Source organism: Orcinus orca, chromosome 1 (assembly GCF_937001465.1).
Source record: "Orcinus orca chromosome 1, mOrcOrc1.1, whole genome shotgun sequence".
Lineage (NCBI taxonomy): Eukaryota > Metazoa > Chordata > Mammalia > Artiodactyla > Delphinidae > Orcinus > Orcinus orca.
Genome location: NC_064559.1, coordinates 133,159,353 through 133,178,956, shown reverse-complemented (window position 1 = coordinate 133,178,956; position 19,604 = coordinate 133,159,353). Strand labels below are relative to the sequence as shown.

The following is a 19,604-nucleotide window of genomic DNA, read 5'->3' as shown; positions in this document are numbered from 1 at the left end:
AAGGAGCTCACATGACGCAACTAAGGAGCCTGCCTGCCGCATCTAAGACCTGATGCAACCAACTAAATAAATCAACATTTTAAAAATAAATAAAAGCATATTGTTTAGATTCTTTACTAAAAATTAAAGAAATATATTCCATTACCAACATCAATGCACTTTAAGTTCCCTCATTCCAATCAAATTTAATAAACTCACCCACATTTTGAGTGATAAACTAAACCCCAAGGGATCATGCGTGGCAAAACTTAATTCCAGAGGATCACGTGTGGCAAAGGCACAGCTGACAACATGCATGGGTTTACAACACCTCTGCCCTGAGCAGTCCCAAGAAGATGACCACTGTATCCAAGCTACATAAGCAGTAACTGTCTAACAACTACTCTAGGGCGTTTTGATCCTGCTGGCTTTCAATTCTTTGTAATAATATTAAAAATTCCTGTGGCCCAGTCCTCCTTGCCTGTGGTCCAAGAGCAGTAGACCTACAGTGACAGTGAATGCAGTCTTAGTGACCTGCATCATGGAGAGTCTATGAAAGATACTTAAGTGTCTAAGTACTTCCTCAAGCTCTCTTTTTGCAGCGTTATTTCTTTTCCCTTTTCCTTTACCCAGTGCTTAAATGCCTTTCTTTCTCAACTAAACATCATCTTGCCATGTCCTGGGGGTTTCATCACAGCTTGACACAGTTCTCAGACCAGCCAGGGAATTTGGAACTAGTTGTGTTAGATATTTGTTCTTTTCCCCTCAAAATAATGTTCACTGTTTCAGACTTCAGTGACCATTATTTAGCATTGATATTAACATATATTACTGGTAACTTAGAATTTTTTAGAAAATCAAGTCTGATAAAATACAGTGTCCTAGATAGAAGACAACAGAAATACAAGAGAAATAAAAACAGACATACAAAGAGAGACATTTTTACATTACAGAGACAGCAAAGGCTGCGATAGAGTCAACTTTGTTGTAGCAGAGCAGTGGCACTCAAAGAAAAGTGTTTACTGAGTTCTAAATGAACCAGCACAGGCCACTGCCTGGCATGAGTTGTTTACATTAATCATTCCCAGCCTGTCAGCCTGCTTCAGGTTGAGCACGTAGAGCAACCTGAAGGAGAAAGTAAATAGGGGAATAATAAACCACCTTAACAAACCATTCCAAAATAATTCTAGAAGATTCTATGCCATTAGCATACCACCCGCAACTTGTATAACCCAGAAACCTCCCAGTCCCATTCACAGAAGAGGTTTTGAAAAGAATAGCATAGTGTGGTCAACTATTCATACTGCTAACACCATAGCAAGTTTCCAGCAAAAAAGGAACCAGGCAAAATATCAAACTTTTCAAGCTACAGCAATGTCGTAAGTTTAACATTCTCAGAAATGTTCAGGAAGGATTGATTAAATGACTCATTTTATTATTAAAAAAAACAAACATTTATTAAGTTTCTAACTGCACCAAGCACTGCACTTTTGTTATCACAAGTAAATTAAATGGCCCCAATGACTTCCAGGAACTTAGAATCACCAGTCAGCACCTTGTAGAGAGGGAAAGCTACAAGACGGAGACTTTGGCCCACTACATAAATCCCTACTTAGGTAAAGTAAATCAAAGTATTTTAGAGATGGAACTAGGAAAGGAGTATTATTGGAATGGAGATCAGAGAAAATACCTTGGAAAATTTTTCTTTGAGAAATGGAAAACAGAAAAAGGCAAAAGAAACCCTCTTGTGCTTTCTATGGGGAGTGGGGTGGGGAGTGCAAGAGGGATGTGAGTACCTTCCTGGTCCAGAGACAAAGGTTTCACTGAGGAAGCGGGATTTCAAGAGATGTAAAAATGGTGTGGGCAAGGCATTTGGTTAGCCTGTGAAGAGAAAGAAGCTCCAGGTGTGTTCATTCAAAATTCATTCAAAATTCATGTACTTCATGTACATTACTTCATGTACATTCATGTACATGTACATTACTCATTCAAAGCTCCTGGACACGTTGAAAGATACCGAGGTGAACCAGAATAATGATTTGAGGGTACGCAAATGGAAATAAAGTCTCCAGTATCCTGTCTATTAAGTCATACCTCTAACCTGTATTCATTGAACAAATATTATTATAATGAGTTCCTACTCTGTGTTAGGCATTTCACTAAGCATCAGAGAAGATAAAAAAAAAAAAGTAAGATAAGAACCTGCTTTCAGGGAGCTTACCAGGAGCAGTAATAATGATAATATTATTTATAATGAACATACAGTAGACAGAGTAAGTGCTTCAAGGAGATAAAATGAAGTGCTATGAGACTTCTAAGGGTTCTCGGACTTGGCCAACTCAAATCTCATCTTCTCTGGGAATTATGGCTGCCTCATTTTTATTTATTCTGCACTTTGTTCATCTGGCATTCATATTTTACTGCCTTATGTTAGTAGGTAAAGGAATTCATATGTGTATGTCTTACCTCCCCAGGTAGACTATAAGTATTTATGACTACATCATACTTCTCAGGATTTCCCACCACCACCAAAATATTCAGCACAGTGCAGTGTACACAGTCAAGTTTTCCACCAATACTTGTTAGAAGGGTTAGACTTTCATAAAGTTATAGTGGTTCCTGGCACAAGGTGGTTTGCTTTTGTTTTCATCAGTTGGTTGGTTGGTTTTGCCTGCTTCTTGCTAGATTTTGACTTCCTTGAGGGCAGGAACTGTGCCTTATTGGTCTTTGTAATCCCCCTAGGCTCAGAGAGTCTGTACATGGTAAGCATTCAATACTGTTTGTTAAGTGAATTGATGTTCCATGGGAATCTTTCTAAAAGTACCATAATGACACCTTTTGTAGGTGTAAAGATTTACAGTTTACAGGTTGCTCTAAAAGGCTTGATCTCCTTTAACCCTCTCAACAGAACTGTGGAGTTGCCGCTGAGATGACCACTGCACAGATAATGGAACAGTGCTCACAGAAGTCCGGTCACCCAGCAGCTAAGAGCAGAGCTGGAACTCACAGGTGTGTCAGGCTCCACATCAAGTACTCCTTTCACTCTACCACACAAATCATCAAATCTCATGGTGGAGTGATTTGATTGGACCTTTGGCTCCAAGTCATAGTTTGGTATCGTGGTACGGTAACTATCCGGTGACAATGTAAAGTCCCTTTCTTCTTTGATGTCATACCATAGCAACATAGTGACCTTAGGCTGCTGATCCAGGCCCAGGTGATTTTGGTTTCATCGAGTGTTGATCTCAGTTTGGATTACAGACAAGTGGAAGAGCTACCTCAGTGAAAGAAAATCAGATCTACTCAAGGGATTCTTACAAGGAAAGAAAATCTTAGCTAAGTCTGATGGGTCAGACCTGGGCAGTACAACAGGTAGACAGTCTAGGTCCACAGTGGAAATCATGTCAAAATTGGCCTTGGTGGAACTTTGGGAAGGTCAACAAATTCTCTGATACAGGCTTTTAAGATATCTATACTAATGGGCTCTCGGAGCCTTTAAAAACCACCAGTGACTCCCCAAACTCATCGTGTATAATAAATAAACTCAAAACTCAAAACCCAAACTCAAAACCCAGCCATTCTAACCTTTCTTCAGTCATCAATAGGCATAAGCAGGCTTCCCCGGTGGCGCAGTGGTTGGGAATCTGCCTGCCAATGCAGGGGACACGGGTTCGAGCCCTGGTCTGGGAAGATCCCACGTGCCGCGGAGCAACGAAGCCCATGTGCCACAACTACTGAGCCTGCGCGTCTGGAGCCTGTGCTCCGCAACGAGAGGCCGCGACAGTGAGAGGTCCGCGCACCGCGATGAAGAGTGGCCCCCGCTCGCCGCAACTAGAGAAAGCCCTCGCACAGAAACGAAGACCCAACACAGCCAAAAATTAATTAATTAATTAATTAATTTTAAAAAATAGGCATAAGCTGCTTTTTAATGTGTTCCTTATACTCGCCTTGTCTCCTGTCAGCAGGCAGAAGTTGGGTTTTTCTTTATTTTTTATCAGGAATAGGATTCAAAGAGCCTGCCCTGCAGCAATCCCATACTGCACTTCTTTGTCAGAATCCTAATGACGAATTCTAAATACATAAGAGACAGTCTCCAGCTGTAGAAGTGGAGAGCTTCCGGGGGCCTGTCGAGTTCCCTGACCCCCGACCTATTTTTATATTTTGATCTTGAGGACTGTGCCTCATGACTTTCAGAACCCTCAAGTTGTCCCCGGGGTTACAGAGCACTAGCTTAACCAGCCATAGCAAGACTTAAAAACGGGGCATTCAGGATCAAAGTGGCCAACACATGAGGGCATTAGCCACCGGACCAGCCCCCGAGAGAACCGCATTAAGCTGCATTATGCAAGTGGTTAAATTCTTCCCGTGAAAAACCGCAGCACTCAAGTCTTTTAGTTGCATACATCTGAATAGCCGTTTTAACAGCTACTCACATTTTGATATAAAATATAAGAACGGCAGTTTAACGTTCCGACTGAAGTACAGAGAAAACAACACAATTTGAATTTTTTTAAATTTAAAGCTGCCTAAAGCTCCAAAGTTCAGTGTTGCTTGCTCTATATTTCCCTCAGGATGATATTAAATGGACTTCCCCCTATTCAAACAGGGAGCATGGGTGACAGAATATTTAAAAGAGAGAGAGAGAAAGAAAAGAAAAGAAAAAACCCTGAAGAGTCTGGATTAAGAATAACATAGCAGAGAGAGGTTCTGTCAATGAACTGACACTTCATTTTTCCTTCCATTGTCTGCTTACCCAAAGAGCAGGGGACTAGCAACTGGGATGATCATATAAGGCGGGAAAAACACAACTGTCAGCCTCCAAGGACAAAGCCTACTTGTAACAATACCATTCCTTAAATCCAGACATTAGAGCCGAAGGAATGAGAAAAAAGCAACTCACTCATGGATAGCTTACTGAGGATACTGCAGAAGATTATGCTAATCTTCACTTCATTGTCCTTTGCAAAATGTTTTCATATCAAGCCTTTTATCTGGGGAAGAAGAGATGCCCAACCTCTCAACTCAGTAACAGCCAGCACTTTCTGTGTGGTTTCTGCGTAATTAACACCAGCACTAGACCTTTTCATTTGTGCTACTCAAGCTTAGGGCCTTTTGAGGGTGTCCACAGGGGAGCGGCCCTCACCCTTTCCCTGTGGCCGGAGAGCCACAGCTTATGCTTAGATCTGCGTGCCATCTGTTAATGGCAGAGGGAGCAAAACTTGAGCTAACTTTTCCTTGACTGCCAGAGAATGCAAGAGACCAAATCCACCAGCACGAGATTAGCAAATTATCACTTTAGAAAAAAGAAATCTAACCTAGGAATTCAGACCAACTGCCTCATTTTCCATATCTGAGTTTTGCCTCATTATATAGTAGCTTTCATTTAGGACTCAAATGGCATGAAAGCATGAGCTTAGGTGGGAATCTGAATGGACCAAAGGGACTTTTTTTTTTCTTTTTTTTTTTTTGGAAGGATTGTGCTTCAGCATCCACCTCATTTTTTTTCAGAATTGTGTCACAGATGAGCCACCTGCCAACTCCTGGCTGCCCAGAGGCTACAGGCAGCCCCCATGGGAACACAAGATGTGAGGCCAAATTTTCCTCTCTAATCGATTTCCCTGGCTTTTGCTGGCTCAGGTCAGATTCATATGAATATCATAACAGCCAATCTTTGTAATGATGAAAGTCATGTGGGAGTGTCAAGAGAGGAGGAACACACAATGCCTTTGTTTGTTGTGATTGTTGGTGTGAGAATTTAGTCATTAGGAGTTTCCCAAACAACATCTAAAAGGAAAGATTAATTGTATATAAAAATATATTTTCCTTCAGACGGATTCCGCTAGTCCAGAGGTGAAAAACCGTCACCACACTTTTCACCTGTTCTCTGAAAAACTTTGATTAGACTTACTAGACAATTCTACCCAGAACCTGGTTTCTCTTCTGCTTCAAACTAACTCTGTGATCTTGATGGGGAGGGGAGGGGCCCAGGTAAGTGCAAATCCTTCATGGATAGAACAAGGTCACCTGAGACCACAGATACCCAAACTGGGGCCCCCAAAATCTCCAGGAATCGACCCCCCAAATAGATGACTATTCCTGAATTATTTGCAATTCTTTTTTAGCCTAAAGGAAACCAAACTCATAAGTAAAGCATTTCAAATCTTTCAAAATGTGGGGTACCAGAGAGATAAAATAATAAAAGAGGTCTTGATTGATGAAAATTTGGGAACTACAAAACCAGAGGATCTTTAAGATCTGTGGCAGCTTTGTAAGTCTCTGATATGATGTGTGTCCTGGCCTAGATGAAGTGGTATTCTTGGCAGGAAGCTCCAGAGTTGGTGCTCCGTATGTGTATGTACTCTGGTAATGCTATGTTCTCAATGGATTTTTGTTGAATTAATCCAAACAAATGAGTTAGCAAATTTCCAAGTAATTGAGAAAAGAGTAATATGAACCATCACTGTTTGCCTCCAAAACATACAACTGCTGTGAAGAGCTAAAAAATGCCACTCTCCCCAAGTGAGTCCTACTCAACTAAAGGAGGTTGCTTTAGGACAGCAATGATGCACTGTGAGAGCACCGGGTAAATGTCTGTGTGCCCCTGACCGCAGCGACGGTCAATGCCAGAGGATTTGCTCTTTGGCCATTCCAACAGTCTCAGATGTGGATATGCAGGTTATGCCAAATGTTCTATCTTTTAAAAATAAGTCTTTCCGGCTTCCCAGGTGGTGCACGGTTGGGAATCTGCCTGCCAACACAGGGGACATGGGTTCAAGCCCTGGTCCAGGAAGATCCCACAAGCCATAGAGCAGCTAAGCCCATGCGCCACAACTACTGAGCCTGCACTCTAGAGCCCACGAGCCACAACTACTGAGCCCGCGTGCCTAGGGCCTGTGCTCTGCAACAAGAGAAGCCACCACAGTGAGAAGCCCGTGCACCGCAACGAAGAGTAGCCCCCACTCCCCACAACTGGGAGAAGCCTGCGCACAGCAACGAAGACCCAATGCAGCCAAAACTAAATAAATAAAGTAAATAAATTTTTTTTTAATTAAGAAAGAAAACAAGTCTTTCCTCCTTTTTGCTTATTTATTACTGTCTTTAACACACAGGGATCACTATACAATACCAAACAATCATCTTGCAGATTCCTAGTAAAATCTTTTGGAGGAAAAATAAATGAAGGAAAAGAAAGAGAAAGCCTGTAAGGAACAAATATACTTAATTCTCTCCCTTCAAAATGCTGAAGATTTTGATAGGTTACACTTTGGATAATCAGAAACATACAAATTCAACATGTAATTATAATACATCTTTCTTCACAATAACATTTAGGTAAGAATATTATAATTTTTTTAAAAACCTTCAACCCTAGGTAAATCTCAAAGAAGATTTTCTCTTGAGACGTTGGTGAAAGACAAGATGATGACAAAAGATAAAACAAGTCTTTTAAGGTACTGTTTATTCCTTTTACGGGAAAAATATTTTATTTTTATAAATAAATAAGTAAATGATTTATTTCCTACAGAAATTTATACTTCCTACAGTATCTAACCTTGTAACTCACCAGTGCTCTGAAGAATAAAGGCATTGCCTGATCATCTAAATTTATTAGGGTAAGCATATAAATCTTCACAGTGTAAGATGGGGGTCCTCTAAATTTAGGATACCCTTTAACAGCTAAAGCAGCTAAATGCAAAGGCCACCTGCTTCTTCCAGCAGCCACACAATCTGGTGGAATTAAACTATTCCAGTGCAGTTCAATCTTGGAAAAATTGCATAGCTGTGAAAACACCATTTACTGACTGCCGAGAGTTTGGTTTAGTATAAGCTGTTTAGACCACGTGAAATCTGCAATGCACTGTTAGATCTTTACAAATTTCATGAAATCTTTTTCGGATATCCAAAAAATCCTGAACTGCTTGAATCTTTTGTATCCTAGCACGGGGGACTGACCCATAATCTCTTTCCCAGCCAGGATACCAAGTCTGGACCCAACCTTGTCACTGATTCCGGCAGCTGCTTCAATTCACCAGAGGGGATGGCAGCAATCCTACTTCTAAAAGAACACCACAAGGGCTTACGTTCACGATGCCTTGAAGAGAGCCTGAAAGAAAGGTCAAAGGTGAAGAAAAGATAAAGTGCCAAACAAGGAGATCAGTAACGTAGGGTCTTCTTGATGAAATCCTAATGTTGGATTCTTCAGGATGCAAGCACCATAATTGCATTTCCAAAAAAGCCTCAGTTTTGTTGGCATTTGTGTGTGCATGTGTGCCTGTGCTTGTGGGTTTGTGTCTGTGTTTGTGTGTGTGTTTGCGCGCAGTGTGGGTTTTGCTTTGTTTTGTTTTTAGGTCGGATCACTGTGCATCTAAAAGCCTTATTCAGTTGTCCTTGTCCTGAGTACTTTGTCTTACACAGGCCGCATTACTCTTGTAAACAGAGGCTGCATCAAAGTGAGAGCAGAGAGAGTCACATCAGTGGATTAAGGCCTTCTGCATGATAAAGTAGCTACCTAGGGGGGGATAAACTTAATATGTGAAAGAATGTTATTGAGAGGAATAAAGTACCAAAACTCTGTCATTCTCCTCGTAATGTCCTAATCTAATGCCTGACACTGGGGCCTTAGGCCAGGGTTAGTGTTAATCAATGAAATACCCATCTGTGTTCCCTGTCCTTATAGCTATTTAAAACTAGCCTAAACTCAATTATTGTCCCCTAGAGACCAAGATGGGATATTAAGTTGATTGAAAGGAATTGTGTCCCACAAAGAAATCCCAGTGTTAAAATGCAGAGGTGTCAACAGAGGTGCTAACTAAATTTCGGTTAAACAGAGATTAAATGCTAATTCTTAGAACATGAAAAAGTTGCATAGATTACATCTGGCTAAAAATCCTTATTTGAAAACAGCTAAATTCAGGTAGACAGTGTAATCAACCCAGAGCAGACTGTGCTTTTAGAATAAAATAGATAGCTTGTGTCTCCTGTAACATGTATAACACCACAGGCATACAAGGATGACATTAAGTTCAAAGAGATCAACATTCTCAAATTCATAATCATTGCTAGAATCATGATGACTATTGGAAGGATATATCATTTATCCCTTGAATAACTAAAAAGTATCATGCAAAACTTCTTTAATTATACTTAAAAGATATTTTTAAAGGGGGAAAGGGGCTGGGAGAAGAGGACAAGAAAGAAGCATAATCCTACTGCTCAAGGATGTCCATAATTGCCTTATTAATACTTGAGTATAAAATGGCAGCTTTTCCCATTTTTAATCTTCTCTACTTTGTTTTGTGCCTAGATTTAATGGCAGCTTGCTTTTAGAACAGAGAAAATTTCTCTAAAACCAGATTTCACGGCATGGACGTATAATGTGTGCTGGATATCCTTTTGAGAGATTTTGAAACAAATAAACAGAAAAACAGCTCTTTAAATATGTAATAGTCTAAAGCTGAATGAATATGTTTTATTATACTTTGGAACCTACATATGTGTTTAAATGCAAACAGGTTCATGAGATACCATTTCATAAGCTAATAATAAAATAATAATTTAAAGGCTTACTGCTATCTACTGATACTAAAGAATCTCATTCTTTGGTGGAACACTAGTCCTACTGGATTCTGATTAATACTAATTACTAATACTAATTAAAAGGCATGATTATAGCACAAGAATAGACTAAGAAGTCAATAACAAAGTAGGTGGCTCAGAAATAAATCATGTGAGTATGTGATACATGATGGAGGAGAAATCAAAAGTCAGTAGAGGAGAGGAATACTGTCTCAATAACAGTGCTATTACCCATTAGGAAAAGAAGCCTATTTAGTCATTACCTTGTACCATGTACCCACTTAAATTCCAGTTGAATTTTAAAAGTTCAGTTGTTTTAAAAAATAATTATCAAAAGCTAAAAGAAATAGTATCAAATATCAACGTTTTAGAGAATATTCTAAGCTTAAAACAGTAAAAGAAATCACAAAGTAAAAGCTGTCTTATTTAACTACATATATATTTTAAATCATTCAAGATAATTAAAATCGAAAAGTAAATAGCAAACTAGGGAAATATTTATAGCAAATATTACATAAAGAGGCCTAATATCTTACTCATCGATGAGAAAGAACTACAACCCCCTAGAGAACACAAAACAGTGGAATCCTTTTTCAGCTCTCTAATCAGAACTAGTTTTACTTACTTATTTTCTCTAGTCAAGATCAAAACTCACCTAGTTGAATTTCAGCTTCGTGGGCGTATTACAAAGTAATTTTTAGAGGCCTTGCTTTTGCATGATCTCATAGACTAGCTCTCAAACAATGGCTCTTGAGGTTGGACACTAAATAATCTGTATATCTGTTTCCAACAGTTCAAAAACAGTTATCCTCAGCCACCCATTTTCACTTTGGTTGACGCTATATGTATCTGATTCCTTAGTGCAGCAACCAGAAGCTGACCAGAGACGTTACTTTTGGCCCTTTTTCAGAGGGAAATGAAGTAAGAAGAAAGAGTTAAATGACACAGAAATTTCACTTAACAGCTTTGTCCAATAAAGTTTCAGGAAGTTCAGCTTAGTCTCCTCAACCCCCAGCTTCAAATAAAATATCTCGTTCACATCTGCTCAGGTGGACAGGCACTCAGAAAACCAAGAAGAGAAAATAGGAAACACGTTCCAACGTGCTGATCTTAATATGCGAAATTATAACTTCAACCATATTACTATAATGCCAGAGAACAGTACATAATAGTGTCATCCTATTTACACGTAACAAATAGGGAAACAGCCTTTGTAAAACCCAGTTCTTCAAGCGCAGCTAATGTGAGGGCATAGTACCATGTGTCAGGGCCAGAGAGGGAAACAGTTCTGAAGTCAAGAGCATCTGAAACAGCCTCCAAATGTCGGACTGAAAAAAAAAATCAAAAGAAAAGGACTGCTATCTCTCAGGGACTGAAGTGGGAGCTGAAGTGCTCTCCCTCAATTAGGCAAAGTGCGGTGCAGCTGATTAACCTGAATGTTACCTTGGTAACCCAAGAATTACACTGTAAATGAAATATGTTCAACAATAGGTACCTTTAATCAGACAAGAGCCACATGAGCATTTTGAGCGAGAGAGCCATAAATCTTCGGTTTCTAGCACTTTAATCATTCATGAAATAAGAGTCTTTTTTGACAAGAGGCAAGCAAGGCCACTAGTTATTAAATAAGCAGTTACAGAACATGTGCTTTAGTATAGCTAGGCTCCAAGGATCCTGGTATCCAAGGCTCGACTCCAGGCTTGATTATTGTAAAACAGTGCCTATGTAATATACTTATTACAATATTGACTGACATATATAGAGCAGAGATTACTAAAATGCCTTGTAATTTTTCAGTGGGACCTACTTTTTAAAAAGGTTATGCTGCAATAAATCAGGAAAGTATTGCTTCCCTTCTTAAAAACTCTCCTTACAAAGGAATAAACATCCCTGATATTTGCTGCATTGATATTTTTTTCTCTGCATATTAACCATCCCTCACAGAGGTTCCAAACAACAGATAATGTATAAATCCTGCAGTGTGTGTGTGTGTTGCATTTTTTCCTCTATAATAGAACCAACGGCATATATTTAAAAAATAATTAAACACTGTGCTCCATTCCTTTCTCTGCACTTCTATTGAATTCTGAAGGTCTCTCTTGGCCTTCCAGGGTGCTGGGAGCACTGATAAACATTTGAAAACTAAATGAAGCTTTTGAAGAGCTCAAAACTGCCTCCAGGACATGCTTGTGACCATCATCTTGAACTTGAGTCTAAAGAGTAAAGTCCTAGGGCCATATTTAGAGCTTTAAAGACACATTTTAAAATTGATGGTGAGTCTTTCAAAAGCTGTGATCAGGTGAGGGGGAAAGGTCAAACATTCATCCTTCTTTGTGGCTATGCCTTTGCCAAGGGACACTCCTTCCGAAGATCTCACTACCTTTGGTTCTGTTAGATGGAAAAAGAGATAGGCAGACAGACAGACATAGACCCCAATTCCCTTCTCTCTTTAGGATATTTATCTTATTCATCTAACCATTAACCATATATTAGCCTAAGGCAGTATTTCTCAAAGTGTGTTCTGGGGAATTCTCTGTGAGACATTTACAGGATAGATTCATCAAAAGAGTTCAGGACCAAATGAGATACTGGGTTAAACAAAGTTTGTTTCTTTAGTAAGGACTTCTGGAGCCTTTTGTGCTAATAGTCATTGGCCTCCTACCAGACACTGGGTATCCAGTGGGGAATAAACCAGCTATGGCCTCTGCCATCAGGGAGGAACATTCCAGACAGTCCACTAGAATGCGTAGGTTAAAATGTCATCTTACATTTAATTTGGCACTTTATTTTCCAAGGCCTTTGGATATCCTTTGCACAATAGGAGGTAGTGGGTATTAATATTCCCAATTATCTCCATGAATTTACTTGTGTTTCTTATCTGACTGGTGGTATCACCTTCTCAGCACTTCAGGCTTAAAAACTGACAGTCCCCTTCTACTTTTCTCTCACCCTCAAAACCAGTTGTTATCAGACTCTCACAATCTTTGTCCCACTTCCATACTTATGCCCCAGGCCTAGTTTATACTTTTAATTCTTCTCACCTAGACCAGTAATATCATCTCTTAACCAGTCCCCTGTCTCAAGGCTTCTATCTCCCCCAAGCGCACACACACACACACACACACACACACACACACACACACACACACACACACGCACGCACACACACACACTTCTGCAATCATACACAACATCTAAGATGTCCTACACACCACTCCCAGAGTTTTCTTCGTCTCTTACCTTGGTATGCAAAAACCTAGATGATTTGACTCCAAAAATCAGTGTTTCTAATCCTACCTCCCCACAACAGTCCTCTCCTCCCCTACCATGGCTTGTACCCCTAAGTTCTAGCAACATCAGACTACTTAAGAACCACAAACTTGCCGGAGAGAGCCTTTGCCCCATGTGTGCCAAGTGAAATACCGTATGTTTTTCCAGCTTAAATCCCATAACTTGAATGAAGTCTCTCCCTCCGGGCCCTTGCATTCAGAATCACCCTCACTTCTTGTGCTCCTATAGTACTTTCTTCCTGTTTCTAGCCTCACACATATCACTGTCTATCCTGCACTCAAAGCTTTTTATGTATTTGTCTGTCTCCCCTCCTACCTTGTGAGATGCTGAGAAACAGAGACTGCATCTTTTTATAGCTCCTTAGCATCTGGTACCAGACACATAGTAGGCACTCATGACACACTGGTTGAACTGAGTGGAAACAAATTAGACTAGAAAGACTTTGGTTCAAAATGGGATTCATAACAGGGTTGTAAGCAGTCATCATTAGCACGAAAATAGCTTCTCCAAGGCTCACCAGAGATGCCCAACCAGACATATACTGATAAATTCAAGTGCTATAAAGGGAATAGTAAAAAATTTCAGGTGTGCTTTAAAAAGTAACAGCACTCCTTAACGAGTTAATTGTGCCAATTTCAATTGGAATAGATGTCTTTAATGCCCATGTATTCCTCAGAAAAACTGGGGAAAGGAGTGCAAGTAACCTTTCAACAGCCGGTTGAAACATTGTCAGTTTTCAAACACTTGCAATGATACACTGCATTTAGAGACATTGCTTCTTTCTGCTTTAATCACATTATGAATCGAGAGTCCACATGGTCCTTCTCTGATGAAAGATTGTACACACACACTCAGGCAGAGATAGCTGATTTTCCCCAAAACCCACTCTCCTCTTCCTTCATAAACATGCCTTCTGTGGTTTTGGGTGGGCCCACCTAGGGACAAGATTTTCCAGCATTCCATTAACATGGGTATTGCCTTTTAGTCAATTCCGGCCAATACGATTTAAGCAAAATCAGTTTATGCAACGTCCAGGTCATGCTCTTACAAGAAAACTGCTTACCCTCCATGTCCTCTTTCCCACTCCTTTTGGGGTGAGACCCTGGTACCATGGCAGCAAGCCTGCCTTGGGGATGAGGTCAGCACACAGAGGACAGTAGCACAGCATGACAGAAAGAATCTAGGTGTTACTACCTCATGGGACAAAGCTGTCCTACTCCCCTGGAGAGCTACCAGCACAAACTTTCACAAAAGACAGAAATTATTTTACCATCTTTCAACATTCATTTAAGCATTCATTATTTCAGTCTCTGATAAAGCAGCCTAAGGAATTCCTGACCTAACAAATGCCCACCCATATGTCCATGGCACCTGAGCAACTCTGTCCCCAAAGAGACATCTCTTCCCAGGAAGGGTACAGCATGAACACACTGGCATGGGCCTTTTACAAAATTACTCAGTTATACCCAAAGGAGAGAACAAAGCCCAAGAGAAAGGCGCATAGGGCAGCTATATTTTGATGCTACAGAGGACAACAGAAAAGCCACAAGAACAGGGACCCAGTGCAGGGTGCTCTGCATGGCTCTAGGAAAAAGACATGGAAGAAAAGATAGAAGCAGCAAGAACAGAAACGTTGAGGCAAGTTGATCTACTCCAGAGTTTTATCGAACAGGTGATCCTGCAATTGTTCACTACACTGAGAGCTCCTTGAGGGACATGGTACTTTATCTTTTTCTAAATCTTCGGGTGCCTTATAGCCAAATAATAAATGTTTTTCAAATGGTAGAATAAATAAATGGATAACCAACTGACAGCAGCTGATCAATTTTCTATTTCAGTACCTAATTTCCTGCTAATCACTCATCCATCACAATGATCTCAACAGGAGCTTTAAAGAAAAAAACAACTGTAGGGCTTCCCTGGTGGCGCAGTGGTTGAGAGTCCGCCTGCCGATGCAGGGGACACGGGCTCCCGCCCCGGTCCGGGAAGATCCCACATGCCGCGGAGCAGCTGGGCCCGTGAGCCATGGCCGCTGAGCCTGCGCGTCCGGAGCCTGTGCTCCACAACGGGAAAAGCCACAACAGTGAGAGGCCCGCGTACCAGAAAAAAAAAAAAAAAAACAAACAAACTGTAAAATAATTTTAAATTTGCTGCACAATTGGGTAGCAATGAAATCCTCAAGTGTCTACCTGACAGAGTGATATCAAGAAGCAGCAGGGAGCAGCCAGAAAGGTGGATAGCAGATGCCAAAATTAGGAGTCAGTTTACACTCTTCCAGAAGAAGAACTGTAAAAGGAGTGATGGATTGCAGCACAAAGAGAAACCTTTAACTAGGTTTTGCTAGGCATGGCATCAAGTAAGTAGCATCAACTGCATTCAGTGGAGTAAAAAAAAAGTGTCTGTATGCTGAGATGTCAGCTTGTAAAAGTGTCAGTCTCTAAAATAAATCAAGTAGCAAATGGAAAACAAATCAATAACTATACTTGATGCCAGCAACACTAAGCAAGAAAAAAGTCATTTTAAAGGAATTTTCCTCGTTAACCACTCTCCCCAAGGAATCATACTTGCTACAAATTCTCTAATATTTGCTACATTACATAAGACCCACCGAAATATCCACTTTGTTGTATTAATTTACGAAGATATTGCCCACTCAGGTGACTTAAATCCTGAATTTTCACCTGAATTTGAAAGAAGAATTTAGGATTAACTTAGTTATATGGCTATTTCTGAAAGATATACCTATATTTATACCCTCCTTATTTAAAATATACACTTCTACAAAATTATCACCTCCAGTGATCTGGTCTTATTCTGTCAATGCCTTCTATTGTAGAGCACTGTCTTCAGGATCACTTATTATGACCTCATTCTCTTCCTTGGGCGTTCTCCTAAACTAATAGCCCAAACTATCATTAGGAAAACTTCTAGGTTGGAACAGTTGAGTTGGTTACAACGTCACCTGCTGCATCGAAAGTAATTACTTAATGGTGAATAATTTGACTGGCCCAGGCCAACAGACTCTTCAATAATATTACTAATTTCCTAATAAATTATTGTCTTCTTTCCTACACATGTGGATTCATTACACAAATGTTCTTCAACTAGTACTGCCTCTATCTTGCTATAACTGAGCAATTCTCTATAGGTAACAAGAGTCCAATGTATTATGCATGTTCTATCGCTCTAATAAATAAAAGGATTAGCTTGTTTACAGCTGCCAGTGTGGTCTGTTACTTTGGCATTTCATCTGGCTATGTTTGACTGCAGAGACTAAAATGAAGCTTGCCTTCATTTTTCCAGAAACATAAAATGAACAGGCTAATTTCTCAACTATCCAACTTTGGCACTTGAAATAAAAAATATGAATGTAGGTCTTTTTTTTTTTCTCTCAGTCCATTCAGCATCATTACTGGGATTTTTCATGGCTGAACATCTTGAACAATAACATGATTATTTAGTATTATGACTCTCAGACAAATAGATTTGACTTGCAGACAAATCTATTGCTTAGAAAAAAAAAGTCAAGTAAAATTAAGAGTTCCTACATTGTAATTTCAGAAACTAAGTCTTGATCATAATATTCACGACTTTAATAGATCACTGGAAGGAGAGCTTTTTCCGGGCCTTCTAGAAACAGAAGCTACTTAAGGTATCTTTTAAATACATTTCATAAGTCTTGATAATATTGATATTCATTCCTATAACCTCCAGAAAATTTCCTGTTGCAGTCTAATTCAAACATAAACTTCACTCTTATATAGTCTAATTTTTCAAACATATTATTCTTCCTTTATTTTCATCTGTTGTTTTCTTTTTCCACTTCAAAAAGCTTTTGTGGACTTTCTTATGACACTACATTACAATCACCTTCTTTTCTTCATATAATGCCTTCTTAACACTTCTCCCATAAGAACCTTCCAGAACCACCAGAGTATACCCAAAACATGCATGACAAAAGAACAAGCTGCCACGTGCAACAAGAATGAACAACGTTTCAAGTCCCTTTCAACCAAGATCTATGATTCTTTGATTCCATTTATGTGCCTAGACCTTGAACTTGGGCTATAGCCAGCAGGAACAGAACAGGAGAGATGAAACAAATTTGTTAAAATTAAAGTCACCAATAGAAAGCTAAGGATAACACTCAGTGACACACTTATGACACAGAGAATTATTATCACATTGCCTTCATGTCTCACGTACCTAGTATTTTCTGAAAGGCAGGGCCACCAAAAAAGCCAGCATTTATACTCCTTTGAACTGCTTTGCATTTGGCATGAATCTTGCAAAGTTCAGCTTCCTGAAATATTTAAAGGAAAAAAGTAGAAAATAAATCTTACATCTTTTCTACAAGCTGTCTAATACTTTGAGCATTGCAAACTGGGTCAAGGAAGGTACAAGAGAAGGATAAGAAGTGACCAGCTGTCCACATCTGACACAAGCCTACATAGCTAATATTTATTGAATGTTCACTGTGTGACAGACATAAGGGCAGGGCTTCACAGGCGTCACCTCATTTATCCTTAAAACAATCCTGTGAGATGGCTACTGTTTTATCCTTACTTTACAAATAAGGAGACTGAGACTTGGAGAAGTGAGGTGATTTGCTCCATGCCAAACAGTGGTAGAAGTGGAGCCTGGCTCTAAACCCAGGCCTCTCCACACCAGAACCCAAGATCTTAAGCACTCCTCAAAACTGAATGACTCTAAGGTTTGAAGCTAACATTCAAAATAATTACGATGACTCCATCCTAGTTGTTAGGCAATGCTCATCACACTAACACGCCTCCAGCCTTTCAGCTTAGACTAGAACTCAGTAGATAGTCTATAAATTAGAGCAAAATGATGACACCTTCCTCCCAGAATTGCCAAAGCAAATCCTGCCTAAGCCCAGCTGCCAGGAATATGATGCCATCAAATAAATCCAATACCAAATATGATCCTCCTGTATTGCCAGCCACGTGGCCCTGTACATATGGCAGCCTTGCTCCCTAGCAGGAGAAACATAGGGAGAAACAACTTGAATGATGAAAAACAGCAGGAATTTAAATACTTCCACTCAGATAGCAGGTAGCTTGTTACCTGAAATGCCTGGGATCCATCACTTGGCAATGAGAGCACAAAGACCAGACGCTGACTTCAGGAGCACAGCAGGAACATACCCCTGTGTACAAATTCCTGATGGAGAGAGATGTTTTCTGTTTCATATCTGGGGTATCTGTAATGCCCTATATCCTCTTCCATCTTATACCTCCCACAAAACAACAAGCTCAGAACTTTTCTCAAGAAATCAAAACAGGTCCAGATCCCTCTCTCTCTCCTACCACTCAGGAGAGCTGCAACACAGCAGGGCCTAAGGGGTTCTCAGCTAGCCACAGAACACTGTTGATGTATTGGCATTATGTAGGGCGATAGGAAGCCCCTGACTCAGATCATTGGCTTTCAGAGACTGAATGAGGGCATTGTTCCGTGTGACAACCTGCCTGTTAACCAGGAAATTTGTTAGCAAGGAGATCTACCTGATGACTTAGGACTAGGTCATCACCATAACTCAGTTGTTTACTTTCTCTCTCTCTCTCCCCCCTCACCACCGCCCCGCCCTCCTGCAAGCAGCGGTGACTTAATCAATACAGTTCTACAAGGAACTTTGACAGGAGTATTAGAAACCACTGAAACCCCAGACAAGACTGTCAGTTCAGTCTCCACTTTGAAAGGTTTTGCACATCACTATTTTGCAGATGAGTCAGTTGAATAAAGGCTGGTTGAGGACCATGAGTTTAGGTGACCTGATCTCCACCAGGGTTACCAAAAGCCCTTAAACAGCAATAAGTCAGCAGAGCAAGAAAAAGATGGCTTCTGCCAACCATCTACGTTATCTCTCATTGTAGAGATAAATGCAAACCTGCTTTGTAACAGATGCTGAGGAATGCTGTTGGTTGTTTCCTGTGGGAAGGAGGAGTGTTGTTTGTTTTTGTAAAAGAGGTTTATGTCTGGTTGATGTGATTGCAGGAAACAGAAGATAACTCAAAGGACACGTTGAGGGGGTGACAAGTAAGTTAATATAAGGATACACTGGAGTCATAACAAATATAATGATCTTAATGGATCTGCAACAAGAACTGCAACAGGCTTCACCGGAGCTAATGCTAGTCCCTGAGGGCTCTGGGGAGCAGCTCATCTCTCCTGGAGCCTTTGTGATCCGTCTCTGGTTGACAGGGGTTGGTGGCTTGCTCTCCTCCCTGTCGGCCAGCGTCCTTGGCTTTCCTCAGCCTGCACGTGGCCCATCACGGCCTTTCTCCACCTCGACATCTCTTGATGCATCCTGTTCTGTCCCATCTCCTCACTGGCAACTTGCTCAGTTTCTCAAAAGAATCCAGTTGGCTTAGTCCATCTTTTCAGATCTGGTCTCCCGTCTCTTCCATGATCTTCTCCTGATGCTGGCTGAAAGAAATCTGTCTTTAGATGTACTAAGCAATTAGTAGCCAGTATTATCTGCTTGGGAGGTGAGGGGCTGGGAAAAGCGAGGGGGTCCTATATGCATTTTGTTACCATTGTAAATACTTTCTTTTTTCTTGGACTTTGTAGTCCTATCTGATCTTCTACTTAGGTTGGTGAATTACCTACACAATAAATTCAGGGCTAGGTATTACTTTTGACCACAATCTACAACTTGAGACAGATAACTTCAGTGAGACTATCTGTGGAGTGGCAGAATATTCCTTAGTTGCCTCCTTCTCTTTCATAAAATGTCCAGG

At 40.3% G+C, this 19,604-nt stretch overlaps 1 long non-coding RNA gene across 1 annotated transcript in view; it reads right to left on the bottom strand.

Annotated features, from left to right (window-relative positions):
* Window positions 1–17,127, bottom strand: part of LOC125965331 (uncharacterized) — an 87,242-nt gene extending 70,115 nt beyond the window's left edge. Inside the window, exon 1 of the long non-coding RNA XR_007479084.1 lies at window positions 17,053–17,127. This is a non-coding gene — a long non-coding RNA (uncharacterized LOC125965331). The remainder of the gene's footprint in view (window positions 1–17,052) is intronic.
* Window positions 17,128–19,604: the final 2,477 nt, after the last annotated feature.